At 44.5% G+C, this 25709-nt stretch overlaps 1 protein-coding gene and 1 non-coding gene across 4 annotated transcripts in view; one reads left to right on the forward strand and one right to left on the reverse strand.

Moving 5' to 3' along the window:
• The window catches only part of NCOA3 (nuclear receptor coactivator 3), an 81707-nt gene that overhangs the window by 53790 nt on the left and 2208 nt on the right, over positions 1-25709 (reverse strand). The window lies entirely within an intron of this gene.
• On the forward strand, positions 15329-15442 carry LOC118760190 (small nucleolar RNA SNORA14). The gene has a single exon (XR_004996633.1). It is a non-coding gene; the product is annotated as a small nucleolar RNA SNORA14 (small nucleolar RNA).

The following is a 25709-nucleotide window of genomic DNA, read 5'->3' on the forward strand; positions in this document are numbered from 1 at the left end:
GCAGGGTCCCAAGGCTTTGGGCCGTCCTCGATTGCTTTCTCGGACCAAGCAGGGTGCTGGATGGAAAGTGGGTGCCCTTAAGGGATACAAGCACCCATATGGGTTTTTGGCTCATGTAAGGTGGGACTTTAGCCACCAGGCTATCACGCCGGGGCTGCTCTGTCTCAAATTTAAGGTGGACTATGTCAGCAAATGGACCTTGGAGGAACTATCCTCAACCTTGGAACAACAAAATCAACAGCCTCTCAGAACAAAACCACTTAAGCAGTACCCTCAGACCATGCTCCACATTGGGGACTCTGGGATGACACTAGCTGACCATCCCATATTCCCGAGGACTGACGCACTCTCCGTTCCTCTCCCCACTTTCCCCAGATACAGCAAGAAAAAGGGCTTGGAAGCAGCTGTCTCATCCATTTTCCCATTCCTCGACTCTCCCCACCCTAATCGTTGGTTCACATGGGCATGTATCCCATGTAAACATCATCAAAAATAAAATGATTATTTTTTTAAAAAATCACACACACATTCAAACATCACAAATATAAAACATACAAAACGAAAGGAAAAAATGTAAAATGGCTGATGTTAGGAGTGAATTGTGCCTCCAATTTCATATCCTGAGGTCCTAACCCCAGTAACAGACTATTACGGTACAAGTACTTGGGGATACTAAGGAAGTAAAAGGCCACTAGATATAATCTAATTAGGGGGGATTAAGACACTAACAAGCAAAAAACAAAATGCAGTTCTTTGTGGCCAAATGGGCCAAACTGGAAACCATAATGCTAAGGGAAATGAGCCAATCACAAAAGGTTAAATACCACATGTTTGCCTTAATTTAAGATGATATGATGTTATGTATAACATGTTATGTTTTGAATGTTATATGTTGTGTATAAACTAAAATTGAAGTGTAGGTGAGGTGGTCACAGAAGGTGGCTGGGAACTCGCATTTACTTTTAACATACTGGTTACTCATTACTATGTCAATTAATTCCATAATGATGTAAATTTTTGCTGATGGTATGTTGGAGCTTTCAATTGACTGGGATGATACTCTGCTGGCTCTGTCTTCAGACCAGAGAGGGTATACCTAAGAAGCCGTTGAACTTGACTGGACAATAAGATGCTGGACTCTATGTTTGGTATACGCTTGCAATGGGGGAATCTCAACTGAACTTGAGCTGTGGTTATGCAACAAGGTGGAGGAATCCACCATGGTGGGAGGGTTTGGGGAGGGGTGGGAGAACCCAAGTATCTATATAACTGTGTCACATAATACAATGTAATTAATGAAGTTAAATAATAAATAATTTAAAAAAAAAAGACACTAACAAGCACAGAAATGGCCATGTGAACACCCAACAAGAAGCCAGTCATCCATCTGCAGGTTATGGGAAGACACTTCTAGAGAAAGCAACCTTGGCCAACAACTCCATCTTTGGACATCTAAGCTCCATCACTGAAAAACAAATGTCTGTTGCTTAATCCTTCCAGTCCGTGGCACTCTGTAATGACAGCCCTAACGTACAGATCATTCTTTCTAAAGCTAGGCTGAATTTATAAGATAGCAGTGTTTTTCTAGTTGCAGTCACTGGGTCTCTATCACTCAAAATTAAACAGACTGGCAAAGACCCCACCGCAAAAAAATCAAGCATCTAAAACCACGGTCACACATTACATAAGCATATTTCAAAAAGTTAATAGAAAATGAAACCAAAAGGAAAATCAATTTTTGTACAAAAGATTTTTGGTATTTAAGCATCATTTTCTTCACAACATGAATTTTCCATGAACTTTTAAAAGATCCCTTATATACCATATATTTCATCTCCAAAACTATCATTGCGTTATCTATAGTATCTAGACTATGACTGATGTGAAACAATCAGCATTAGCATTCTGTGTAATTATATAACAACACCTCTTTTGAAGGAAAACATCTAGCTTCTGAATCTGTAAAGGTACCTATTAAAAGATGCTCAGAGGGCCCAGTGCGATGGCTCAGTGGCTAAATTCTTGCCTTGTGAGCATCAGGATTCGTTATAGGCACTGGTTGGTGTCCTGGCTACTCCATTTCCCATCCAGCTCCCTGCCCAAAACCTTGGGATGCTGCACCTGCGTGGGAGACCAGGAAGAGCTCCTGGTTTCAGCTCAGCTGAGCTCAGCTCCGCTCCGCTCCGGCCGTTGTGGTCACTTAGGGAGTGAATCAGTGGATAGAAGATCTTTCTCTCCTATATTTCTCCTTCTCTCTGTAAATATCTTTCCAATAAATAAATCTTTAAAAAAAAAAAGATGGTCTGCTCACTCTTGCAATGTTAGGAATACTTGTGTAAGGAACAGACTGGGACCAGACTAGGGTTTAAACCCTCGGGATGGCCATTCACAAGTGATGCAGGCAGCAGCGTGCTAGTTCACCTCTCTGACCCTCAAATTCCTCCAGCGTAAATGGGGATCAAACTAATATCTTACAGGATTACCAGGATTAGAGAGAGGCAAGTGAAGCACCTGGCACAATTCTTAACACAAGGTAGGCACTCAATAAATAGCGGCAGATCAGACTGTCATCCACGAAACATGCACACAGAAAGCAGGTGTCTGTGTCTCACCAGAAACAGTCTCTAACACAGTAAACCCTTCTGGAAGGCAATGCTGAAATATCTACCCAAGCATAAGCTATTCGTCAGACATTCTCAGGCCCAGAAATTTAATTTCAAAGAATCTGTTCTATGGACTATTTGAGTAAGTGGGTAGCATTGGTAGCATGCTCTTGGTGGCATTGTTTTAATATCAATGATGGTTTGTTTTTAGACTGCACCAAAATCACATTTGGCATTATTTTTAAATGAAGTATGTCCGTATACTAACAAAAATATAGCAGTGACAGCACAATTAAAGTGATCCACCAAAGTAAAAACTACCTGTCTATACAAGCACATGCAATAGATATACTTCTGAAAAATAAATGGCTCTGACTTTTCACTCACATTCTATTTCCTAAACTGCTTAAAGTGACAGTAATTGGTGCAGCATGTTAAGCTGTCGCTTGTGACGCCAACATCCCATATGCAATAATCCACGTTCAATCCAGTTTCCTGCTAAGCACCTGGGAAGGAGCATGGAACCCCCAATAGAATGCCTGGCCCCTGGCTTTAGCCTGGCCCAAATCTGGCTGGCGCCACACCTGGGGAGCAAACCAGAGGAAGGAAGCTCTCTCTTCCGTCTTCTCCTCTCCTCTCCCAAGCCCTTTTCTGTCCCTCTTCCTTTCAAATAAGTAAATAAATACATTCTAAAAATAAATAACTGCTTTAGACTCAGAAGCCAGCACTTAGCCTATCAATGCTCCCCAGCAGCAGGTCTGGGTTCAAATCCCAGCTCGGGCTCCTGATTCCAGCTTCCTGGGAAGAAGCAGTGATGGCTTAAGCTCCTGGATTGCTGTTCTGCACACAAGGCTGAGTTCCCAACTGGCTCAATCTCAGACCACTGTGGGCATCTGAGGAGTAAGGAGAGACAGAACTCTCAAGTCCTCTGTCTCCCAAACACATGCTGACCACTCAAACGTTAGAAAAGCCCGGTTAAACGTACCTGGCTTGTTAAAGGAAATGACTGCACACAAATCCAGAAAAGTCAGTTTGAAATAGCATTTTGCATTAGTACAACCGTAATTCTCCCGCATTACTCAAGATAAAACTGTACTGCACAAAATATTGACAGTAAAATTATGAAAACTCACAATGCAAATGGGACCTCCTTGCTTAGCAGATAGGAAAATTAAGCCCAACACAACAAATGGCAGTAATACATAGAGGATAAAGGGTGAGCACAGGGGACCGGCCTTCAAGCCCAACGACCTCTTTTCTAGTTACGCTGCAGCATTGTATCACAGCTTACACAGTTCCAAGTCAACTCCTCTTTTCAAATAAAATAGCAAAAGCAGGACCATAAATATGCACAAATGAAGCAAACGGTAGCTGGCTTACACTACTATCTTTTCTGGCGATTTGCTCAGCATTCCCTGACATTCAAGCACGTAAAAACAACCTGATCAGACATTGCAAAGGCACCTGCCTGCAAGACCGAGTAACAAACGCTCACCAAGGACTTACTCGGTGATCCCTGGGAAGTCCCACGACTAGTCAGCTCCTAACCAACTAAAAGAGCTAATTGTCCAGCCATGCATGTTCCAGCAGCATTTCATTTGTCTGACTAGCATTTTCCTTTTTCCAGTGTTCCTCACTGCTGATTTCAAAGTCACCTGCCAACTTCAAGCAGGCGACTACCACTGATTTTTCTATCCCCACAACGAAGATGACAAGAGGCCATTTCATTCATGCTTTCAGTGGTTTGAAAGTGACATATAAAGATACTTAATGAACAGCTTTTCTCAAACATCTGTATTTAACTAAAAGATAAAAATTCAGATAATTAGGACAGAGAAAATAATAGTATAAGACAAAGAGTGCATGAAACAGAAGGCAAGTAGAAGACAAATCTCTAAAAGGCGATTTGGAGATGATTCTGTTCTTTTATGAATAAAGACAGAAGCAAGAGACGCCTTCAAGGTTCAAGAAAAATATTCAGGAATTTCTGCTCTTCCATTAAGAAATAAATCTTAAGGGATACATATTTAGGCATCCTCAACATAAATGTAACAAAAAATGAAGTCACTTCATATTGAAAAGACACAAATAGGATTTAATCAAAACAGTACAACACAGGCTTCTAATCTGGAAGGTGAAAATTTAATGTTAAAAGAATAGTTTATCAATGCTCTTAACACAAAACACTATTTAAATACATAATTCTCCTAAAAAGCTTGATTAAGGCGACATGACAATCAGCTTCACTTTATCCACTGAGTGTAGATATTTTTCTTTAAAAATCCAAGTATTCAGAGCTGTGAGTGATGAGTGACCTTGAGACAGCACTTGGAAGACAGTCACCATGGCAACACTACCACCAAAGTGCTTCATCCTTAGCTAAAGGACCAACCTGGCGCATCAGGATTTAAAAATCTCCAGAAACAGTGCTTCCGAGAAGAAATAAAATCTGGTTTTAAAAATGCTTATATTAACCTTTCTGTTTTAGCCTTCCTATTTATTATTCATAGAGGAAGACATATATAAACACACTGTTACCTGAACGGTTACATGTTAGACCTTGCAAAGATTCTTTTTACCTTTTATTTTCAATGCAGGAAAAAGCAACTGTTGATGAGCACATTACAGTCTTTTGTCTTTTAAAGCACATTTTTTTTTTTTAAGATTTATTCATTTTATTATAGCCAGATATACACAGAGGAGGAGAGACAGAGAGGAAGATCTTCCGTCCGATGATTCACTCCCCAAGTGAGCCGCAACGGACCGATGCGCGCCGATCCGAAGCCGGGAACCTGGAACCTCTTCCGGGTCTCCCACGCGGGTGCAGTGTCCCAATGCATTGGGCCGTCCTCGACTGCTTTCCCAGGCCACAAGCAGGGAGCTGGATGGGAAGTGGAGCTGCCGGGATTAGAACCGGCGCCCATATGGGATCCCGGGGCTTTCAAGGTGAGGACTTTAGCCACTAGGCCACGCCGCCAGGCCCCTTTTTATTTTTTTAAATTGCAAACTCAGATAAGCAGAGAGGAAGATCTTCCATCCAATGATTCACTCCCCAAGGGGCCGCGATGGTCAGAGCTGCACCGATCTGAAGGCAGGAGCCCTAACCCTCTTCCAGGTCTCCCATGTGGGTGCAGGGTCCCAAGGCCTTGTGCCATCCTCAACTGCTTTCCCAGGCCACAGCAGGGAGCTGGATGGGAAGCAGGGTCTCAGGGATTAGAACCAGCACTATTCGGGATCTCAGTGTGCTCAAGGCGTGGACTTGAGTCATTAGGCCACCATGCCAGACTCGCAAAGATTTCTAGGTAGACAGAAATGGAAGATCTTCCTCTTTGTCTCTCCTCCTCTCTGTATATGACTTTGTAATAAAATAAATAAATAAATCTTTTGATAAAATAAATTAAAAAAAGAAGCCGAGGATAGGACCCAGTACAATAGCCTAGTAGCTAAATCCTCAACTTGCACCTGCCAGGATCCCATAAGGATGCTGGTTCGTGTCCTGGTTGCTCCACTTCCCATCTAGCTCCCTGCTAGCGGCCTGAAAGGGTAGTAGAAAATGACCCAAAGCCTTGGGACCCTGCACCCACGTGAGAAACCTGGAAGAAGCTCCTGGCTTCAGATTGGCCCAGCTCTGATTGTTCCAGCCACTTGGGAAGTGAACCAGCAGATGGAAGACCCTTTTGTTTCTCCTTCTCTACATATATCTGCATTTTCAATGAATGAATGAATGACCCTCTGAAGGCTAATGCTGAGCTGTGCCTGATCGGAAGCACACCCAGAAACACTATCAAGCACAACCTCCTGGCACTTGGCGGCCCTTTCTTTATTTTCTGTGCATCTATAATATTTCTGTATTTCAAAATGTCAAAATCTACACTAGTGTTTCTAACTTTTAGAAGTTCCTCACAAACACTAGGAGTCATAAAAAAAGCAACCTTGGCAAGTGAAACTGAGTCTGTGTGTCACTGAAGGCAGTTCACGATGCGAGCTGCCCTTTCTCTGCATTCCCAAGTCTTCCTAAAGCGGCTACCTTCCCCATCCACTTGATACCACAGAAGCAAACACAGGTAGAAAACATTTCTTTTATCTTTCAAATAATTTGCAGCTCCTATGATTTCACACAGAGAAAACAAAATTGCTACAAAATATTCACACTCAGTTTGCAGTATCATTTATAAAAACAAATTAATATAATATGATTTAAAAGTAAAGTAAATAACTTCACTAACTGAAAAATATCTCCCAGGAATTCATTTCAATCTTTCCCTGGATAAACCCAGCCTCAAGCAACTCCCCTTCCTCTCAACTCCATAAGCAATTATTCGTACAATTTACTTGGCAATTAATCCTGCATTGCCTTGTTAAACCTGCTCCATTAGCCCCTGAAATGTTATTTAAAACTCCTATATCTAACTCTTATTTATTTCTCACCTCCCCAGACTATAAATTCCTTGAGACACACACATACACAAAGCCTTTTTTTGCATATACAGATGCATAGAGTAGCTAATACGTGGCAAAAATAATAGTTTTGCTATTTTCTTAAAAAGGAAAAATCAGGGCCTGCGTTATAGTGTAATGGGTTAAGCTGCCACTTGCAATCCCACATGCCGTATGGGTACCGACTTAAATCCTAGCTGTTTCGCTTTGCATTCAGCTCCCTGCTGATGTGCCTGGGAAAGCCACAGAAACAGCCCACGCCCTGGGCCCTGCTTCCTTGTGCGAGGCCCACACGAAGCTCCTGCCTTTGGCTTGAGCCACTGAGGTCAGCTGAGAAGTGGACATGCAGACAGAAACTCTCTCCTTTAAATGCCTTTCAAATCATCACAATCTTCTAATGAATAAAGTGAAGGTAAGCATCTGCCTCTATAAGATTCCAATAGTTGAATGACAGTTTGTGTTTACAAAATTAGAAATTTTTTTCATGTTGCAATATCTTTGAAATCAGAACATACCATATGACTGACAACACATCATAGTCTAATGGGCAATTTCACTTTTTTCCAAAAATAGTATATATATATAAAATACTATGCTTTCTAATTGAATTTTTTCTTTTGAAGATTTTTTTATGGGGGCCCGCAACGACAGCATAGTGGCTAAACCCTTGGTTTGCATGCACCAGATTCCCATATGGGCGTCAGTTCACATGCCAACTGTTCTGCTTGCCTGCCAGTTCCCAAGTCCAAAAGCCTTGGGACCCCGCACCCACGTGGCGGACGCGGAAGAAGTTCCTAGCTCCTGGCTTTGAACTGGCTCAGCTCCGGCCATTGTGGTTACTTGGAAAATGATCCAGTACACAGATCTTTCTCTGTCTCTCCTTCTCTCTGTAAATTTGACTTTCCAATAAAAACAAATAATTTTTTTTAAAGATTTATTTATTTCATTACAAAGTCAGATACAGACAGGAGGAGAGACAGAGAGGAAGATCTTCCGTCCGATGATTCACTCCCCAAGTGAGCCGCAACGGGCCGGTGCACGCCGATCCGAAGCCAGGAACCAGGAACCTCTTCCGGGTCTCCCACGCGGGTGCAGTGTCCCAATGCATTGGGCCATCCTCAACTGCTTTCCCAGGCCACAAGCAGGGAGCTGAATGGGAAGTGGAGCTGCCGGGATTAGAACCGGCGCCCATATGGGATCCCGGGGCGTTCAAGGCGAGGACCCTAGCCACTAGGCCACGCTGCCGGCCCAAAAAAACAAATAATTATAAAAGAGAAAAAAAAAAAAAGATTCACTTATGGGCATTAGCACTGTAGCACAACTTGTTAAACCAACACCACCTGCAATACCAGCATCCCAACTGGCTATGGATCCGGTTTCAGCTGTTTCACACAGAATCCAGCTCCCTAGTAGGCACACCTGGAGGGGCAGTGCAGGATGGCCCAAGTGACTGGGTCAGAAGACACACACAAGAAGCTGCCGGTTGAGCTTAGCCCAGCCCTGGTCACTGCAACCATCTGCGGAGTGAACCCGAGGCCAAAGATCTCTCTCTCCCTATCCCCCTCTGTAACTCTGATTTTCAAACAAACAAAAAAAAACATTTCCCAAAAAGCGAGTTACAAAACACCAGTGCCATACACAGTGGCCCCCAACTGATGACATTTTAAGTTTGATGAAATCACTATAGCTGGCAGCATCCTCCACCAACACCAGCTCTACCTCCCCTTCTTCCCTCACATCCATCCATGCACTGTAACAGGAAACCACTCACTCAGCTGTAAAGTGGAAGCACCATCCAGTTCAAGCACTCCTCACACAGCACCCAACAAGCAAAACCTTTGTTACCACTACTCTAAATTTATCCCAGAAACATTTCAGTGCTTGTCACCACTCTGGAGCGCCAAGACTACAGGAGTAAACAAAGCAGATGATTCTCGGTGCAGACACATTTATCTTCCATTAATACACACAGTTTTGGGCCCGGCCGTGTGGCTTAGCGGCTAAAGTCCTCACCTTGAAAGCCTCGGGATCCCTTATGGGCGCCGGTTCTAATCCCGGCTGCTCCACTTCCCATTCAGCTCCCTGCTTGTGGCCTGGGAAAGCAGTTGAGGACGGCCCAATGCATTAGGACACTGCACCCGCATGGGAGACCCGGAAGAGGTTCCAGGTTCCCGGTATTGGATCGGCGCGCACCGGCCCGTTGTGGCTCACTTGGGGAGTGAATCATCGGATGGAAGATCTTCCTCTCTGTCTCTCCTCCTCTCTGTATATCTGACTTTGTAATAAAAATAATAAATCTTTAAAAAAAAATACACACAGTTTTATAGAACAAGAAAGGCAAAGCCAAAATTCCTAACTGAAACAGGTTGAAAAACCTAGTAAACCAAGAAAAATACTACAACAACCTAGGCAAACCATTACAGAAAATTCTATCAAAGGGCAAAATGAAGTCTTAGAAGCAAGGCATTCAAGAGGTGTTTTGTTCTAATCAAAGGATTAGGGAAGGTAAAATGGGTCCCAGTGCACTGGCTAAGTAGCTAAATCCTTGTATGCAAGTACCGGGATCCCATATGGGTGCCAGTTCAAGTACCAGCTGCTCCACTTCCCATCCAGCTCCCTGCTTGTGGCCTGGGAAAGCAGTAGAGGATGGCCCAAAGCCTTGGGACCCTGCCCCTGTATGGGAGACCCAGAAGAAGCTCTTGGTAGGATCATGGCTACAGATTGGCTCAGCAATCACCGTTGCAGCCACTTGCAGAGAACCAGCAGATGGAAGATCTTTCTCTGTCTCTCTCCTCTCTATATATCTGCCTTTCCAAGAAAAAAATAAATAAAGCTTTTTAAAAAATGTTTCAATCACCCGAGTTTTCTCCTTAGACCCATCCAAGTCAAATCCAAGTACACCTTTAAAATACACACAATCACTTAACACCTCCACTGCCATCACCATAGCATACATCAACTGTACCACTATTAACAGCTGTCTAATCCAAATCTCCCTGCTTGACTCATGTGCTGCTCCGGGACAACTGGAGGGGTGTGTTTGCTTTTTTAAGAGTTATCTATTTGAAAGGGGCAAGGGAAGAGAGGAGAATCAGCTCTTCCATCAGCTGGTTCCTCCCTCAATGGTTGCAATGGCTAGGACTGAGACAGTCAAAGACAGAGGCTGCTTCTGGGTCTCCCACTTGGGCCACCCTCCGCTGATGTACTAGCGCATCAGCAGGGAGCTGGGTCAAAAGTGGAGTAGCTAGGGCTTGAACCGGCAGTGGCTTTACCCACAGCAATTGCCCCAGGATTTTTGTTTGAAAGATTTGAACACTTGCTTTAGCACACATATACCAAAACTGGAAAGATCTGTTTGAAAGACGGAGTTAGAAAGAGAGCAAGCAAAAGAGAAACAGAGAAATCTTCCGTCCACAGACTCACTACCTGATATGCAACTCAGGTATCCCAAACTACATCTTTTAAAAAAAAAAAAAGATTTATTTTTATTGGAAAGACAGATATACAGAGAGAAGAGACAGAGAGGAAGATCTTCCATCCAATGATTCACTCCCCAAATGACCAGCACATGCAAGGTCACTACGCTATCGCGCCAGGCCCCCCTAACCACATCTTAACCACTAGACGAAATGCTCATCTCCACAGGTTACTGGTAAGCCTTATTCTTTCAGTTTACAAATCTTTGCACTTTTATATATTGTACATCAACATCAATTAACTTTTGTAATCAAGAATGAAAATTCTTTAATCAGAGGGAAAGGAATCAATTATATTTCAGAATATTGAAAAGCATGTCTAAAAAATTGTAGCCGCTTCCCACCTCATCCAAAATGAAAAGTCCCAGTCTATTCAAAAGCCCGAATGCCCAGCTCACAGCACTCAGATGCCTCCCCCGGAAGCAGCTGGTTCCCTGCCCTGCCATACTGCTCACCTGGCTGTTCTCAGAAGACACTAAGAACACCCCACCCCCAAACCCTCTGAATGCAATCTGCTTGACACACAAGGCTCCCGATGAGCAACCCTGCCCCACAAGATTCACAAGGATTACATCCTGAGCCCTTACTCAATCAGTTCTCAATAAAGATAACCATGATTTCCCATCTAAAATCTAAATCCACACACACACAACCAATCCCCAGAACTTGCACAACTTAGTTTTTTTTTTTTAGGTCGTCTTTCCAGTCACTGTTACATTCCTGACATCTGGGCCCAGCATCGTAGCCTCGTGGCTATAGTCCTTAACTTGCATGAGCCAGGATCCCATATGGGAGTAGGCTCATATCCCAGCTGCTCCACTTCCCATCCAGCTCCCTGCCTGTGGCCTGGGAAAGCAGTCAAGCACAGCCCAAATCCTTGGGACCCTGCACCCATGTGGGAGACCCGGAAGAAGTTCCTGGTTCCCGGCTTCAGATCGGCATAGCATCGGCCGTTGCGTTCACTTGGGGAGTGAATCATCGATGGAAGATCTTCCTCTCTGTCTCTCCTCTCTGTATATCTGACTGTGTAATAAAAAAAAATAATAAAATCTTTTAAAAATATATAAAAAAAACTACATGGAAACAAAAGTGAGACCTTGCACCTACATGGGACACCCTGGAAGAAGCTCCTGGCTCTCGCCTTCAGATAGGCTCAATTCTGGCCATTGCGGACACTTGGCAAGTGAACCAGTAGATAGAAGGTCTGTCTCTCCTCTCTGCAAATTTAACTTTCCAATAAAAATAAATGAATCTTAAAAAAAAAATACATAAAACATCTTACGACTCAGGAACAAAAGGCAAAAAGGCAAGGGGTAAGAAGAAAAAAGAAAAAGAAGCCAAAGATTTGAACACATTGTTAGAATACATACATATAAATACATATTTTCCCCCCATTAGTAAGGCAGACTTACAAAGATAAAGATTTACAAAGATACATAAAGACCTTCCATCCCCAAGCAATCACAACGGCCGGAGCTAAGCAGATCCGAACCCAGGAGCTTCTTCCGGGTCTCCCATGCAGGTGCAGGATCACAAGGCTTTGGGCCGTCCTCTACTGCTTTCCCAGGCCACAAGTAGGGAGCTGGATGGGAAGTGGAGCAGCTGGGACTTGAACTGGCACCCATATGGGATGCTGGCAGAAGCAAAGTGAGAATTTAGCCACTAGACCATCACATCGGGCTCTGAACACACATCTTAAAGATAAAAAAGATTTACTGATTGATTTGAAAGTCAGTCTACTGGGGAGCAGGGGAGATAGAGATCCTCTTTTGGCTGGTTCGCTTTACTCCTCAGACGACCACAATGACAGGGCTCAACAAGGCCAAAGCCAAGAGCCTTTTCTGAGTCCTCCATGTGGATGACAGGGGCCCAAACAGGCCATTTTCCACTGCTTTTCCCATCCCATATGGGATTCTGGTGCTTGTAGGTGGAGAATTAGCCAGCTGAGCTATCACACGAGGTCCCTGGTATAAAATCTTATATCCACACTAAGACTTGAATCCAATGTTCAATAGCAGCACTAATCATAATAACTAAAAACAGAAACAAAAATGTTACCTAACTGGATTTACCATCCATACACTACCAAAATACAGTAATGTACATACACATACCATGCAATAACAGAATTCCTGATACATACAAACTCAATGAGGCTAAGCAAAAGCACTGACACTATCTACCAGAGGTTCCAATCAGATAAAATCTGAAATTCAACAAGACAAAGCTATACAGATAAGCAAACCCACAACTCACCCTCAAGCTGAGAATACAGATAGGAATTCAACATATTCCTGAAGGCACTAGCCACTACAATAAAGCAAGAAGAAAGCAATACTGGAAACAATAAGGTAAAACTGGATTTCCAGAAAGCATCTTTAGCACCTACCATCTATGGAGTAACCAGACTCCAGTTGAGAATAATCGTATTCTTGTAGATTGTCATACAGCTACAAGTAGATGGATATACAGCAACTCTAAATCCCAATTCAGCTGTAGTGGGTTTATTGAATCAAACACCAGCAGGAATCAAATCCAACTTCACCTCTAGATAAAAAAAGTCCAACACCTCCCCCATTAATTATAGTGCTCCAATCTCTTCCTCCAAACAGGATGTATATATGATTTATTGGTCATATTACTCATCTGTTGGCATACATGTGGGCCGGGTCTGGGGTCAGGCCAGGCTGAGCTAGGCTGCAGCACCCATAGGTAACATGAGAGCTGGATGGGATGCGGGCTTGGCTAGTCTAGGCCTTAGCAGAGGCTGACATGCACAAAAAAAATCAGAGCAGGCCTGGTGAGAGTTAGTGGGGGTCGCCTTGACTAGGCCACGGCACCTGCTGGAAAGACCAGGTCGATGGCAGGCTGGCTATTACTAAGCTGCAGCACCAATCAGTTCAGCAAAATATGATGCTGGGGCAGAACTGACCAGGCAGCTGCATCCACTGATGTGCGTTAGCTATTCAGTGCACTAGCTGGTACACAGAGTCGAGTCTTGAGCCCAGAGTGGTAGCCTAGTGGCTGGAGTCCTCACCTTGCATGCCCAGGATCCCATATGGCCACCAGTTCATGTCCCGGCAGCCCTGCTTCCCCTCCAGTGCCCTGCTTGTGGCCTGGGAAAAACAGTAGAGGATGGTCTTGGGACTGCACCCACATGGAAGACCCAGAGGAAGCTCCCAGCTCCTGGCTTCGGATCAGCTCAGCTGCAGCCATTACGGTCGCTTGGGGAGTGAATCAGCAGATGGAGATCTTCCTCTCTGTTTCTCCTTCTCTCTGTATATCTGACTTTCCAATAAAAACAAAAAAAAAAAAGAGTCAAGTCTGAAGTCATCTCAGGCAAGGTTTCTTGGTGGATCCCCCACCTAGATCACTGGACTCAGCCCCAGCCACATGGAAAACTACAATATACGTGGTCTAACCTTGGAGTGGTATCAGGACTCCTTAGCTGCCCACGCCTGTGCAGTGGACAGCATGCCCATATGCACACAGGGGACATGACAGCCAACTCATCTAGACCAGCCTTTAAAATAAAGATAAATAATTTTTTTAAAGCAAGCTCCATAAAATTTGTTAACTCCTGGCTGCTCCAGCATCTGGTTTTAGTCGATAAACCACCTAGCTCTTGGTTCGTGCAATTCAGTAAACTGTTTTCTATTTACAGTTCAAATTACTATTTTATTGGTTCCATTGGCATACACACTACACATAAACCTTCAGGTATTTTACCCAATTACATGATCAGGATGTGCACAACTCTACACAAACTATTAAAAAAGCAACTAAAATAAGATTACAATATATACTGTCAATATATAAAAATAAATTACACTTAAATATACTAGCAGAAATAGTGGAAATTGAATTTTTTTGAAATCCTTTTGAAGATTTGTTTGCTTTTATTGCTATTTGAAAGGCAGAGCCACAGAGAGGAGAGGCAAAGTTCCACCTGTTGATTCACTCGCCAAATGGCCACAGTAGCCAGAGCCGAGCCAGGAGCCTCTTCCAGGACTCCCATGCAGGCACAGGGTCCTCCTGAGGACCTGAGCCATTGCACATTGCTTTCCCAGGCCATACGTAGGAACCTGGATCCGAAGTGCAGCAGCCGGGATACAAACCAATGCCCATTAGGGACGTTGGCACAGCAGAGGCTTAGCCTACTACATCATAGAGCTGGCACCAGAAATTGAAAAAATTTTTTTAAAGATTTATTTATTTTTATTACAAAGTCAGATATACAGAGAGGAGGAGAGACAGAGAGGAAGATCTTCCATCCGATGATTCACTCCCCAAGTGAGCCACAACGGGCCGGTGCGCGCCGATCCGAAGCCAGGAACCAGGAACCTCTTCCGGGTCTCCCACGCAGGTGCAGGGTCCCAAAGCTTTGGGCCGTCCTTGACTGCTTTCCCAGGCCACAAGCCGGGAGCTGGATGGGAAGAGGAGCAGCCGGGATTAGAACCGGCGCCCATATGGGATCCCGGAGGTTCAAGGCGAGGACTTTGGCTGCTAGGCTACACCGCTGGGCCCCAGAAATTGAAATTTAAAAACCAATGCTAAAGCAGGCATCTGGCATTTCCCTAGACATCAGTCAACACACTGATCTCCCATATCAGAGTCTCTGGGTGCAACACCTCATTCCAGTTTCCCACCCATGCAAACCTGGGAGGCAGCAAGTGATGGTCCAAGTAGTTGGGTCTCTGCCACCCCGAACAGAAACCTTAAGTTTCTGACTCCTGCCTTCAGCCTTTACCCAGCAGAGGAACAAACGCAAGAGATAACTCTAATTTGTTTTTTTAAGTTAAAAATAATAAAATGTGTAGCTTCACTGTAAATGCCTGCAAGGTCTGAGTACTATTGAAATCACAGAAGGGTCCAAAGAGCTGTGCTTCTCTTGTGGCTCAGTTTTACTTCAGGCTTGGGACAGTTTTCAGATTTAATAACTTATTTATTTGAAAGTCAGGGCTGAGCAGGAGGAGCATCCGGGTCTCCCACATGGCTGAAATGGGCTCAAATACCTGAGTCACCTTTTGCCACTTTCTCCAGGACATTGGCAGGCAACAGACAGAAGTGGAGTAGCTGGGACTCGACCCGGCACCTACATGGGATGCCAGTGTCCCAGGCTGCAGCTTCATCTGTTACCTCAAAAGTCTAGCCCTGTGACATGTTTTAAGAGAGATTTGCAAGAAGTAAACTGTCAGGCCCGATAGCCTAGTGATTAAACCTTCACCTTGCATCTGCTGGGATCCCATGTGGGTGCTGGTTCGTGTCATGGCTGTTCCACTTCCCTTCCAGCTCACTGCTTGTGGCCTGAAAAAACAGGAGAGGATGGCCCAAGACTTTGGGATCCTGCACCCAGGTGGAAGACCTGGAAGAAGCTCCTGGCTTTGAGGTTACTTGGGGAGGGACCCAGCAGTCAGAAGATCTTTCTCTCTCTCTTTTTCTCTGTAGACCTGCCTCTCCAATAAAATAAATAAATAAATAAATCTTTCTTTAAAAGATGACGACAACAAAGTAAACTGTCACTGAAACCATTCCTATCCACTTGGGTCTTGCAGGGTATTCATTTGCAGCAAGAGAAGAGAAAATCTGCTGCAATGCAATACGTCTTTGCAACTGTCCAGGTTACTCTCCAGAAGAGTGACATCATGAAAGTTTACATCATGAAAGAGCAAGCAGCTTACCAGACAGAGCAGAGCTTTTCATGTTACCTGACCTTACAGACACAGAAGCTCATCAGAAGTTGTTCCTTGAAAAACCAGCATGGTGAAGTTACCAGCGCAAGGTGAATTTGAGAAGGCCATGGCCCACCGACAAATGCAACTGGTGTATGTGGATTGCCAGCAATTACTAAAAGTACTACTGCACATGCTTCCACCATCAGTGTCCCAGATGCTACTCCCAACAAAGAGAGAAACATAGTGGCTCAGAACCTGGCTGACAATGATGCAGGACGATGAACAAACATCAACATAATAAAATCTCAGTTCAAACCTTAAATAATAAATAAAGGGGGCAACATTGTAGCACTGCACATTAAGCCACCACTGGTGACACGAGCATCCCAAGATGGTTTCCAGCTTCCTGCTAATGTGCAAGATTAGCAAGTACTTAAGCCCTTGCTACTCATGTGGGAGATAATTGTCTGCCTTTGGCCTGACCCACAACTGACTACTGCAATCATTCGGGGACTGAACCAGCAGATGGAAACTCACTCTCTCCATGTGTTGCTATATATTTCAAGTAAATAATTTTTGAATGTATATATAATAAATGATATATCTATAATCACATCTTAAAGCAGTGGACAATGACTACATGGGCCACTACCACCACGTGGAAGATCTGGAGGGAGCTCCAGTTCCCGGCTTTAGCTTGGCACAGCCCCGGCCGTTGGGCCTATTTGAAAAGAAAACCATCAAAAGGAAGATTCTCTCTCTCCCCTCTCAACTCTCCCTTTAAAATTATAAATAAATATATAAATATTTCTTTAAAAAGAGAAAAATACTAAGGACACTTGGTTTGGCAGTTTGCTCACATAAAGAAGCATGGGCAATTTTTTTTTTCCAATTTATTTGAGAGGCAGAGAGAGACCAGAAACAGAAACTGCCCGCAGCAGCTGAGGCTGGGCCATGGTGGGGTTAGCAGCAGGGCACTCGGGGCTCAGGAGGGAGACCTATAGTCTGCACTGGCAGGAGGCGGAGTCAGAAACCAGAGCTGGGATCACAACCATCACCCCAGTACAGGACAAACTATTCACCAGGAGGCTGAATGCCCACTCTATCTTGAACTAACTTACTTAAATAGACAGAGATAAACAAACATGGGGCCACCACTTTGGTTTAGTGCATTAAGCCACAGTCTGAGGTGTTGGGTGCTGGTTCAAGTCCCAACCGTTGTACTTCCAATGCATCTCCCTGCTATGTACATGGGAAGGCTGTAAATGACAGGCTAAGTTCCCGGGTTCCTAATGTCAGCCAGCCCAGGCTCCTGCCACTACAGCCATGTGGGGAGTGAATCAGGGGACAGAAGACCTCTGTCTCTTCCCCTCTAAATGTGCCTTTCAAATAAACAAAAAATATTTTTAAATACATTAAAAAACACAATAAACTTGGGCTGAAGTCATGGCAAAGTCAGCCAAGGCTCTACCCACAGCGCCAGCATCCCATCTGGGAGCTGGGTGTAGCCTCGACTACGCCACTTCCAGCCCAGCTCTCCCTACTTCTGGCTTGGGAAAGCAGTGAATAGCGGCGGAAGTCCTTAGGCCCCTGTACCCACATGGGAGACATGGAAGAGGCTCCCAGCTTCAGGTCAGCTCAGCTCTGGCCACCGTGACCATGTGAGGAGTAAACAGGAGATGGAAGATATCCATCTCTCTTCTCTCCTCTCCTCTCCTTCTCTTTGACTTTCCCTTTCAAATAATAAAATAAACCTTTTAAAAAATACAATAAATTGAACTTGATTAACAGCAAAAGCTTTTGCCCTTCAAAAACAGTAATGAAAATGGAGCCACAGACTGAAATTATTTGCAAAACATATCCAAAAATAGGGCTTGGCAGCGTGGCCTAGTGGCTAAGGTCCTTGCCTTGATCCCATATGGCCGCTGGTTCTAATCCCGGCAGCTCCACTTCCTCTCTGTCTCTCCTCCTCAGTATATCTGACTTTGTAATAAAAATGGAATAAATCTTTAAGAAAAAAAAAATATCCAAAAATAATTTAGCCTATAGAATAAAGAAGTTAGATCTCCATAGAAAGATAAAATAATTCCAATTTTAACATTGACAAGATACCAAAAAAAAGATAGCTCTTTATGCAAGTGGCAAAAATGTACAAGAAAAAATGTTCAGTATCAAAACTACAATGCAATACACTCACTACAAAGAATGACCGCACTAAGCACTGATGAAAACACAGAGTAACTGGACCTGGGTGCTACATACAGCACCCTATGCTACCACCTGTGACACCAGCACCCCATATGGGTCATCTGAGGAGTGAACCAGTAAGATGCCTGTCTCTGGGTTTTCTACTGCTCTCTGTAAATCTGCCTTTCAGATTAAAAATATATACTCAGTTGCTCCTATAGAAGCCTTTTTTAAATATTTACATACACTCGCAGCTAGTGTTGGCGCTGGTTAAGCTGCCACCTCAGACACTGCTATCCCAACCAGAGCATGAGTCCTGGTGGCTCCACTTCTCATTCAGTTTCCTGTTAACACAGATGGGAAAGCAGAAGATGATGGCCCAAGTCCACGGACAGCAGCTTCCCGTGCGGGGAGACCTGAATGGCAACTCAAGACTCCTGGCTTTGGCTCTGGCCCAGGCCACTGTGGTCATCTGGAGAGCAAATCAGCAGACAGAAGATATCCGTGCATGTTTGCAGAGCCAGGATCCCATATGGGCGCCAGTTCATGCTCCCAGCTGCTCCACCTCCCATCTAGCTCCCTGCCTGCGGCCTGGGAAAGCAGGGTCACAAAGCAAAAGCCTTGGGACCCTGCATCTTTGTGGGACACTTGGAAGAAGCTCCTGGCTCCTAGCTTCAAATTGGCCACTGTGGCTACTTGGGGAATAAACCAACAGATTGACTTTCTCTCTGTCTCTCCCTCTCTGTAAACCTGTGTTTCCAACAAAAATAAATACATATTTAAGAAAAAAAAGAATGTATATGCATGTAATTGTATTATATGCAAATAAACTGGAGGAGCTGATAGCTGCAGCACAGTGGGTAAAGCTGCCACCTGTGACCATGGCATCTCACACGGCGCCAGTTCATGTTCCAGCTGCTCCACCTCCCATCCAGTCCCTGCAATGCCGAGAAAAGCGGTGGGAGGCAGCCCTAGGGCTTGCATACATGGCAGTCATGTGGGAGAACCTGTCGGACTTTGAGGCTCTGGGCTTCAGCCTGACCCAGCAGCCTTTATGGCTATTTGGGGGCCAGAACAAGTAGATGAAACATCTTGCATCCAAGGGTTCTTTCCCCAAATAATTCAACAGCAGGACCAGGCCTGGCTGAAACCCGGAACTCAGTTTGGGCCACTGACATCAGTGGCAGGATGCCAACTGCTTCGGGCATCACCTAGAGCTTCCCAGGGTGCCCTTTAGAGTGGAGAGCAGGTCCAGGATGAGCAGCTAGACACGCTGGTATGCAGTGCAGGCATGCTAAGTGGCAATCTTACCACTGCATCAAACACACCCAGCGAAATTCTGAATAGAAGGTAACATGGCTACTTGAGGAGTAAACCAACGGATGGAAGCTCTTCATCTCTCCTTCTCAGTAAATCTGACTTTCCAACAAAAAATAGATACATCATTTAAAAAAATTATTCAGGGGCCCGGCGGCATGGCCTAGCAGCTAAAGTCCTCGCCTTGAAAGCCCCGGGATCCCATATGGGCGCCGGTTCTAATCCCGGCAGCTCCACTTCCCATTCAGCTCCCTGCTTGTGGCCTGGGAAAGCAGTTGAGGACGGCCCAATGCATTGGGACACTGCACCCACGTGGGAGACCCGGAAGAGGTTCCAGGTTCCCGGCATTGGATCGGCGCGCACCGGCCCGTTGCGGCTCACTTGGGGAGTGAATCATCGGACGGAAGATCTTCCTCTCTGTCTCTCCTCCTCTCTGTATATCTGGCTGTAATAAAAATGAATCAATCTTTAAAAAAAATTATTCAGTTAATGAACACTCTGAAACCTGCATTTGACTTCACACAAAGAACTTAATTCATTTAATGTTTTTGGTCAATAAACTTTAAATTCTACAATTCCCTGTGATGCCTTAGGATTTTCCAACATAAGAAGTCTTGGAAAATGAGATCTTTGTTTTATAAATTTAAAAACAGACCCAGAGAGACTCGACAAATTACTCTGAATCCTTCACTGCTAAGTATTCTTTTCAGAGTAACAACCTAACAAATGATATTATTGATCAGGCATCAAGAGAAAAAAGAATTTTCACTTGTAGAATGTCTTAAGTTCTGTTTTAAAACTGAGAATGTGACCATGCTATTCTTATCACTGAGAGCAATTAACTTTCATTATGTAATTGTCCATTTGGGGTTTAAATTATGGTACACAATTGCTGCAAAGTAGAATTATTTAATTTTTAATTTTTATTTAAAAAGAAAGGAGTATTTACTCCAAAACGACCCCCCTCTTCTTCTGTTGTTGTTGCTGAAGTCCTTTCTCCCCCTGCCCAAGCTTTCTCCTCTTTTGTACTGGAGTGCTCAAATGCATGAGCTGGAGGAACAATACCACAACACAGCTGCGGGCTCCCTGCCTACTAGTCGGTCATTATTCTTAAGACTTGAGAACTCTGAAAACACTGCTTGGGCAGCTTTGAAATTCTCTTTCAGAGCTCCGTCCTTCATGGAGCATCTATTAAAAGAATGACTTCAAAAATGTTTTCCTATACCCAATCAAAATTCTCCAAGGACTAAACAAGCGCCAGCCTTAGATATGCGAGTGGGATGCAAATGCCTGCGGAGTAGGGGGCACCAACACCAACCAAGAAGTAGAGGGCAGAAAAACGTTTTTTTCTGAAGTCAGATCAATTCCAAGTTACAGGCTAGAGTGCTACTGTCACTCCTTCCCCAACAATACCACTTACAGACCTAGTGACCACCACCCACAAAAAGCTCAAAAGAACCATGTCAAGTACTGACTCGAAGGAATCTTCACATTAAAACAAAGTGTATCAGTTGCAGACATCTGAGGGGAGCAGAAAAACCAAGCCCCGGCAGCCACCTGAGACCCTGGGGAACTGCCCATCACTTCTGACCACGCTGACTGTGGTGGTAATGAACTCCGAGCTTGTTGAGATGAAACAATAGAGCTGCTCAAGACATGTGCAGCAAGATAGCCTGTCTGCCTGGCTCAACATACATTTTTTTTCCTTTTTAAAAGAAAAAGCCATAGAAATAGAGGATTCATGAGTAATTTATGAAATTACTTCATAAAATTTTCTGCCAAAACCTCCAACGCTTCCAACAACAAAAAGGGCTAATTTGTTTTAAACAATATTTAATAAAGCCTAATCCCAGTACCACAAAAATAATGTAGCCAGTCCCCTGGAGTTTGGTATGATGGGATTTAACCTGTACACTCAACATTCAATTAACCATAAGGCTTATCCTAATTGAGGATTATGCTGACTTGGGCAGTCCTTTTCCATGTCTCTCCACTGTGCCAAGTCAGCTGCCTCACCACCAAAAGCAGAGCCCCAGGGAGCAGATTCCCCAGCACCGTGTGACACCAGGCCAACACTCCCTTTTCATGAATTCCTACACAGAAAACCAAGAGCTCAGTTGTCTGCTTTCCAAAAACAAAACAAAAACTGCATGACCCTTACCCGTGGCCTCTTGGAAATTAAGCACCTCAGAAGAATACCTTCATCCCAACAGCAGACAAAAACATCATACTCTTTCCTAGAACTTATCAACGCAAAAGTAACAGGAAAAAAATATGTAGGGCACAGGTGTACAGGTATTCTGAACCAAAAATATTTTTTAAAAAAATTCAAACCTGAAAAGACAGTAGTCAATTTCCTGTCAGAAGAGCCTATAAAATGGGCCAAGACTGCTGGTCACTCCACCCAGACTCTCCTCCGCCTGCAGGCCACACCCCGGACCCCACAGCTACACAGGCCTGTGTCGCTCGGTCCACTGTGAACTCACCTAGGCCTGCAGGACCCTCCACACTGACTTAACCCAAGGTGGACACAGACAGCATGCAGTCTAAGGTTGTTACCCAGCCAGCAGATAATGTGGATTCTAGATGGAGCCGGTCCTTTCCTTCCCTGCCACGTGTCTTCTGGCCTTTTTTCTGCTCATTTAACAACTCATCAGCAGCAGATAGGAGAGGGCAAGGCAATTACATCCAAGTCAATTCCATCATACTTAGGGGGTTGAAGATAACGTCAGGCTGTGGGTAAACTATTCTTAACCTTAAAGGGAGCACCAACATGGCAGCACAGTGGGTAAACCTGCTGTCTGTGACGTTGGCATCCCCCACTCCCCTCCGCAGCTGCTCCACTTCCAATCCATTTCCCTGATGAAGGCACGGGAAAAGCAGCAGAGATGGTCCAAGTGCTTGGGCCACCACTATCCTTGTAGGAAACCTGGACAGAGCTGGCTCCAGCCTGCTCCAGCCCCGGGCAGGGGAGCCATCTGGGAGTGAACCAGCAGACAGGACATCTTTCTGCCTCCCCCTCACTCCGGAACTCTTCCTAATAAATAAATCTTTTAAAAATAATAATCAAAGCTTGCACAATGCCTCAACTGGCAGATCCTTTCCCTACAAGCGCTAGCATCTCACATGGGGCCTATGTCCCGGCAGCCCCGCTTCCCATCCAGCTCCCTGCTTGTGGCCTAGGAAAGCAGTAGAGAATGGCCCAAAGCCTTGGGACCCTGCACCCATATGGGAGATCTGGAGGAGGTTCCTGGCTTCTAATCAGTTCAGCTCCACCCATTGCAGCCATGTGGGGAGTGAACCAGCAGATGGAAGATCTTTCTGTCTCTCCTTTTCTCTGTAAATCTGCCTTTCCAATAAAAATACATTAATCCTTGGGCATAGTGCAGTGGCCTAGTGGCTAAAGTCCTCACCTTGCACACGCCGGGATCCCATATGGGCGCCAGTTCTAATCCCGGCGGCCCCACTTCCCATCCAGCTCCCTGCTTGTGGCCTAGGAAAGCAGTAGAGAATGGCCCAAAACCTTCGGACCCTGCACCCGCATGGGAGACCAGGAAGAAGTTCCTGACTTCGGATCAACTCAGCTCAGCTCTAGCTGTTACGGTCACTTGGGGATTGAATGATGAAGGATCGTCCTCTCTGTCCCGTCTCCTCTCTGTATATCTACCTTTCAAATAATAAATAATTCCTTAAAAAAATAATAATCACTCAGCTACCTTCTCAGAAAAACCAAACCCATTTTTTTTAGCAAATATAAACTGATGCAATAAGCTTCATTAAAACAAAGCCAGCACTGTGGCATAGTGAGTTGGGCCGCTGCCTGCAACTCGGGCATCCCCCAAGAGCACTGGACGGACTCCCAGCTGCTCCACTTTCAATCCAGCTTTGTGCTAATGCACCTAGGAAAGCAGCAACAGATGGCCCAAGCAGGCCCTGCACCCAGGTGAGACACCAGAAGAGTTCCAGGTCTTTGGCCTACCCAGCCCCAGCTGCTGCGGTCATTTGGAAAGAGAAGCAGCAGCTGGAAGATGCGGAAGCCCGTATGTTTGCCAGCACTGCAGAAGGCTTCAGTTGCTATGACCAAGTCTCCAATCTTTTTCTAAAAAATTAATGAAAGAGTCTCTCCTCCACTTTAACTATGAAATGCTAATTTTGTAATCCCCTTCCCCATCCCAAACAGGACTCATCAACTGGGAGGAAGTGCCTCTGTTACAGCACTGTCCTCGATCTCCATGCTATTCTGGATGGAAAGCTATCACCTTGTTCTCTAATCTGTGGAACTACGAGAAAGCAAAGTTTACCTGCATTTCTAGTTCCCATTTTCTGCCAACAGAACTTTAACCATGCAATAAAAAAGAGATATTATACACTACTCAGTAAATTCAAGCTGGTCACGTCTGGTGTAGCCGATGAGAAACTACAGTCCCTCTTCAATCATGACCAACATGTCCTAACAAGTAACAACTGTATTAAATTGTGGCCAATTTGCTATGCAGACAAGGAGCCAACAGAGGCTATACTCATTCTAAACTTGCAACAAATTAAAAGTTTTCATAAGTACTATTTATCATCTGGCCAAGATTTAAAATTATAGATTCTGAAGAATGCAAAAGTCCTGAAGCCATTCAGTTCAACAACCAATTAGTAAGAGGACAATAGTATGGATTATTTTATCTTACCCTATTGCTCAAAGTAAAAGATTTTTATTCTTTGAAAACACTTTTGAAAAAAACACAGAATCCAAGTTAGAATAACCTTCTAAACCCAACAAACTTCTAATGCATAATGGAATTTGTTTGTTTTTAATTTATCTACTGACACAATTTGTCAACTGGGTGCAGCCCCTTCCCCTTATCTCCTTCCTCCCAACCCAAGATACAGGAAAACTGGAAGAATTTTTCCACTCACCTTCAACCAAGCCTCGTCCTAAGCCTCGACCCTCCCAACCCTAATCGACCCTCCCCACCCTAATCGCTGGTCCTCATGACTATGCATCTTTGTTGTCAACTATGTGAGCAACATTAAAAAAAAAAAAAAAAAAAAAAAAAAACTCATGTCCCTAACAAGGGAAAGTAGTTTAGTTGAAAAGATGAAGAGGGCGCCTGTTAGCCAGCACCTGAAGAACTGCTTACCCATCTCCTAGAAAAAGGATAAAGGGTGTACTCACTGCTTAGTGAATTAATTCAAACGGGTAGGGCGGCCCAGCACCTTCTGCCTTGAACGAGCCAGGATCCCATATGGGTGCCAGCTCTAATCTTGGCTGCTCCACTTCCCATCCAGCTCCCTGCCTGTGGCCTGGGAAAGCAGTTGAGGACGGCCCAAAGCCTTGGGACCCTGCACCTGCCTGGGAGACCCAGAAGAAACTCCTGGCTTCAAATCAGCTCAGCTCCAGCTGCTGCGGCCACATGGGAGCGAACCAGCAGACAGAAGATCTTTCTGTCTCTGTAAATCTGACTTGCCAATAAAAGTAAACAGATCTTTTTTAAAAAATCAAAAGGGAAAGAGGCACTTTAAAGAAAAATTTTATGAGGGGAAATGCACAGTGTAGTTAGTTTATATATATTTGCATATACATTCTAAGAAGGAAGAGGAATGTGCCCTCTGGGAAGAATCCAAAAGACAGGGATGTCCCTTGAAAGGAGAGAGGGAAGGGAGGGAAAGACAGGAAGTTTCCAGAAGGTTCCTGGGATTTTTAAAGATTTACTTATTTTTACTGCAAAAGCAGATCAGATTTATGGAGAAAAGCTCAAAGATCTTCCATCTGCTGGTTCACTCCCTAAATGGCCGCAACAGCCAGAGCTAAGCCAATCCAAACTCAGGAATCAGGAGCTTCTTTCAGGTCTCCAACGCAGGTGCAGGGTCCCAAGGCTTTGAGACATCCTCTACTGCATTCCCAGGTTACAAGTAGAGAACCTGATGAGAAGTGGAGTAGTCAGGACAGAGACAGACACCCATACGGGATCTGGACACTGCAGGGGAGGATTTAGCCACTGAGCCATTGTGCTGGGCCCTAA

Source organism: Ochotona princeps, chromosome 22 (genome assembly GCF_030435755.1).
Source record: "Ochotona princeps isolate mOchPri1 chromosome 22, mOchPri1.hap1, whole genome shotgun sequence".
Classification (NCBI taxonomy): domain Eukaryota; kingdom Metazoa; phylum Chordata; class Mammalia; order Lagomorpha; family Ochotonidae; genus Ochotona; species Ochotona princeps.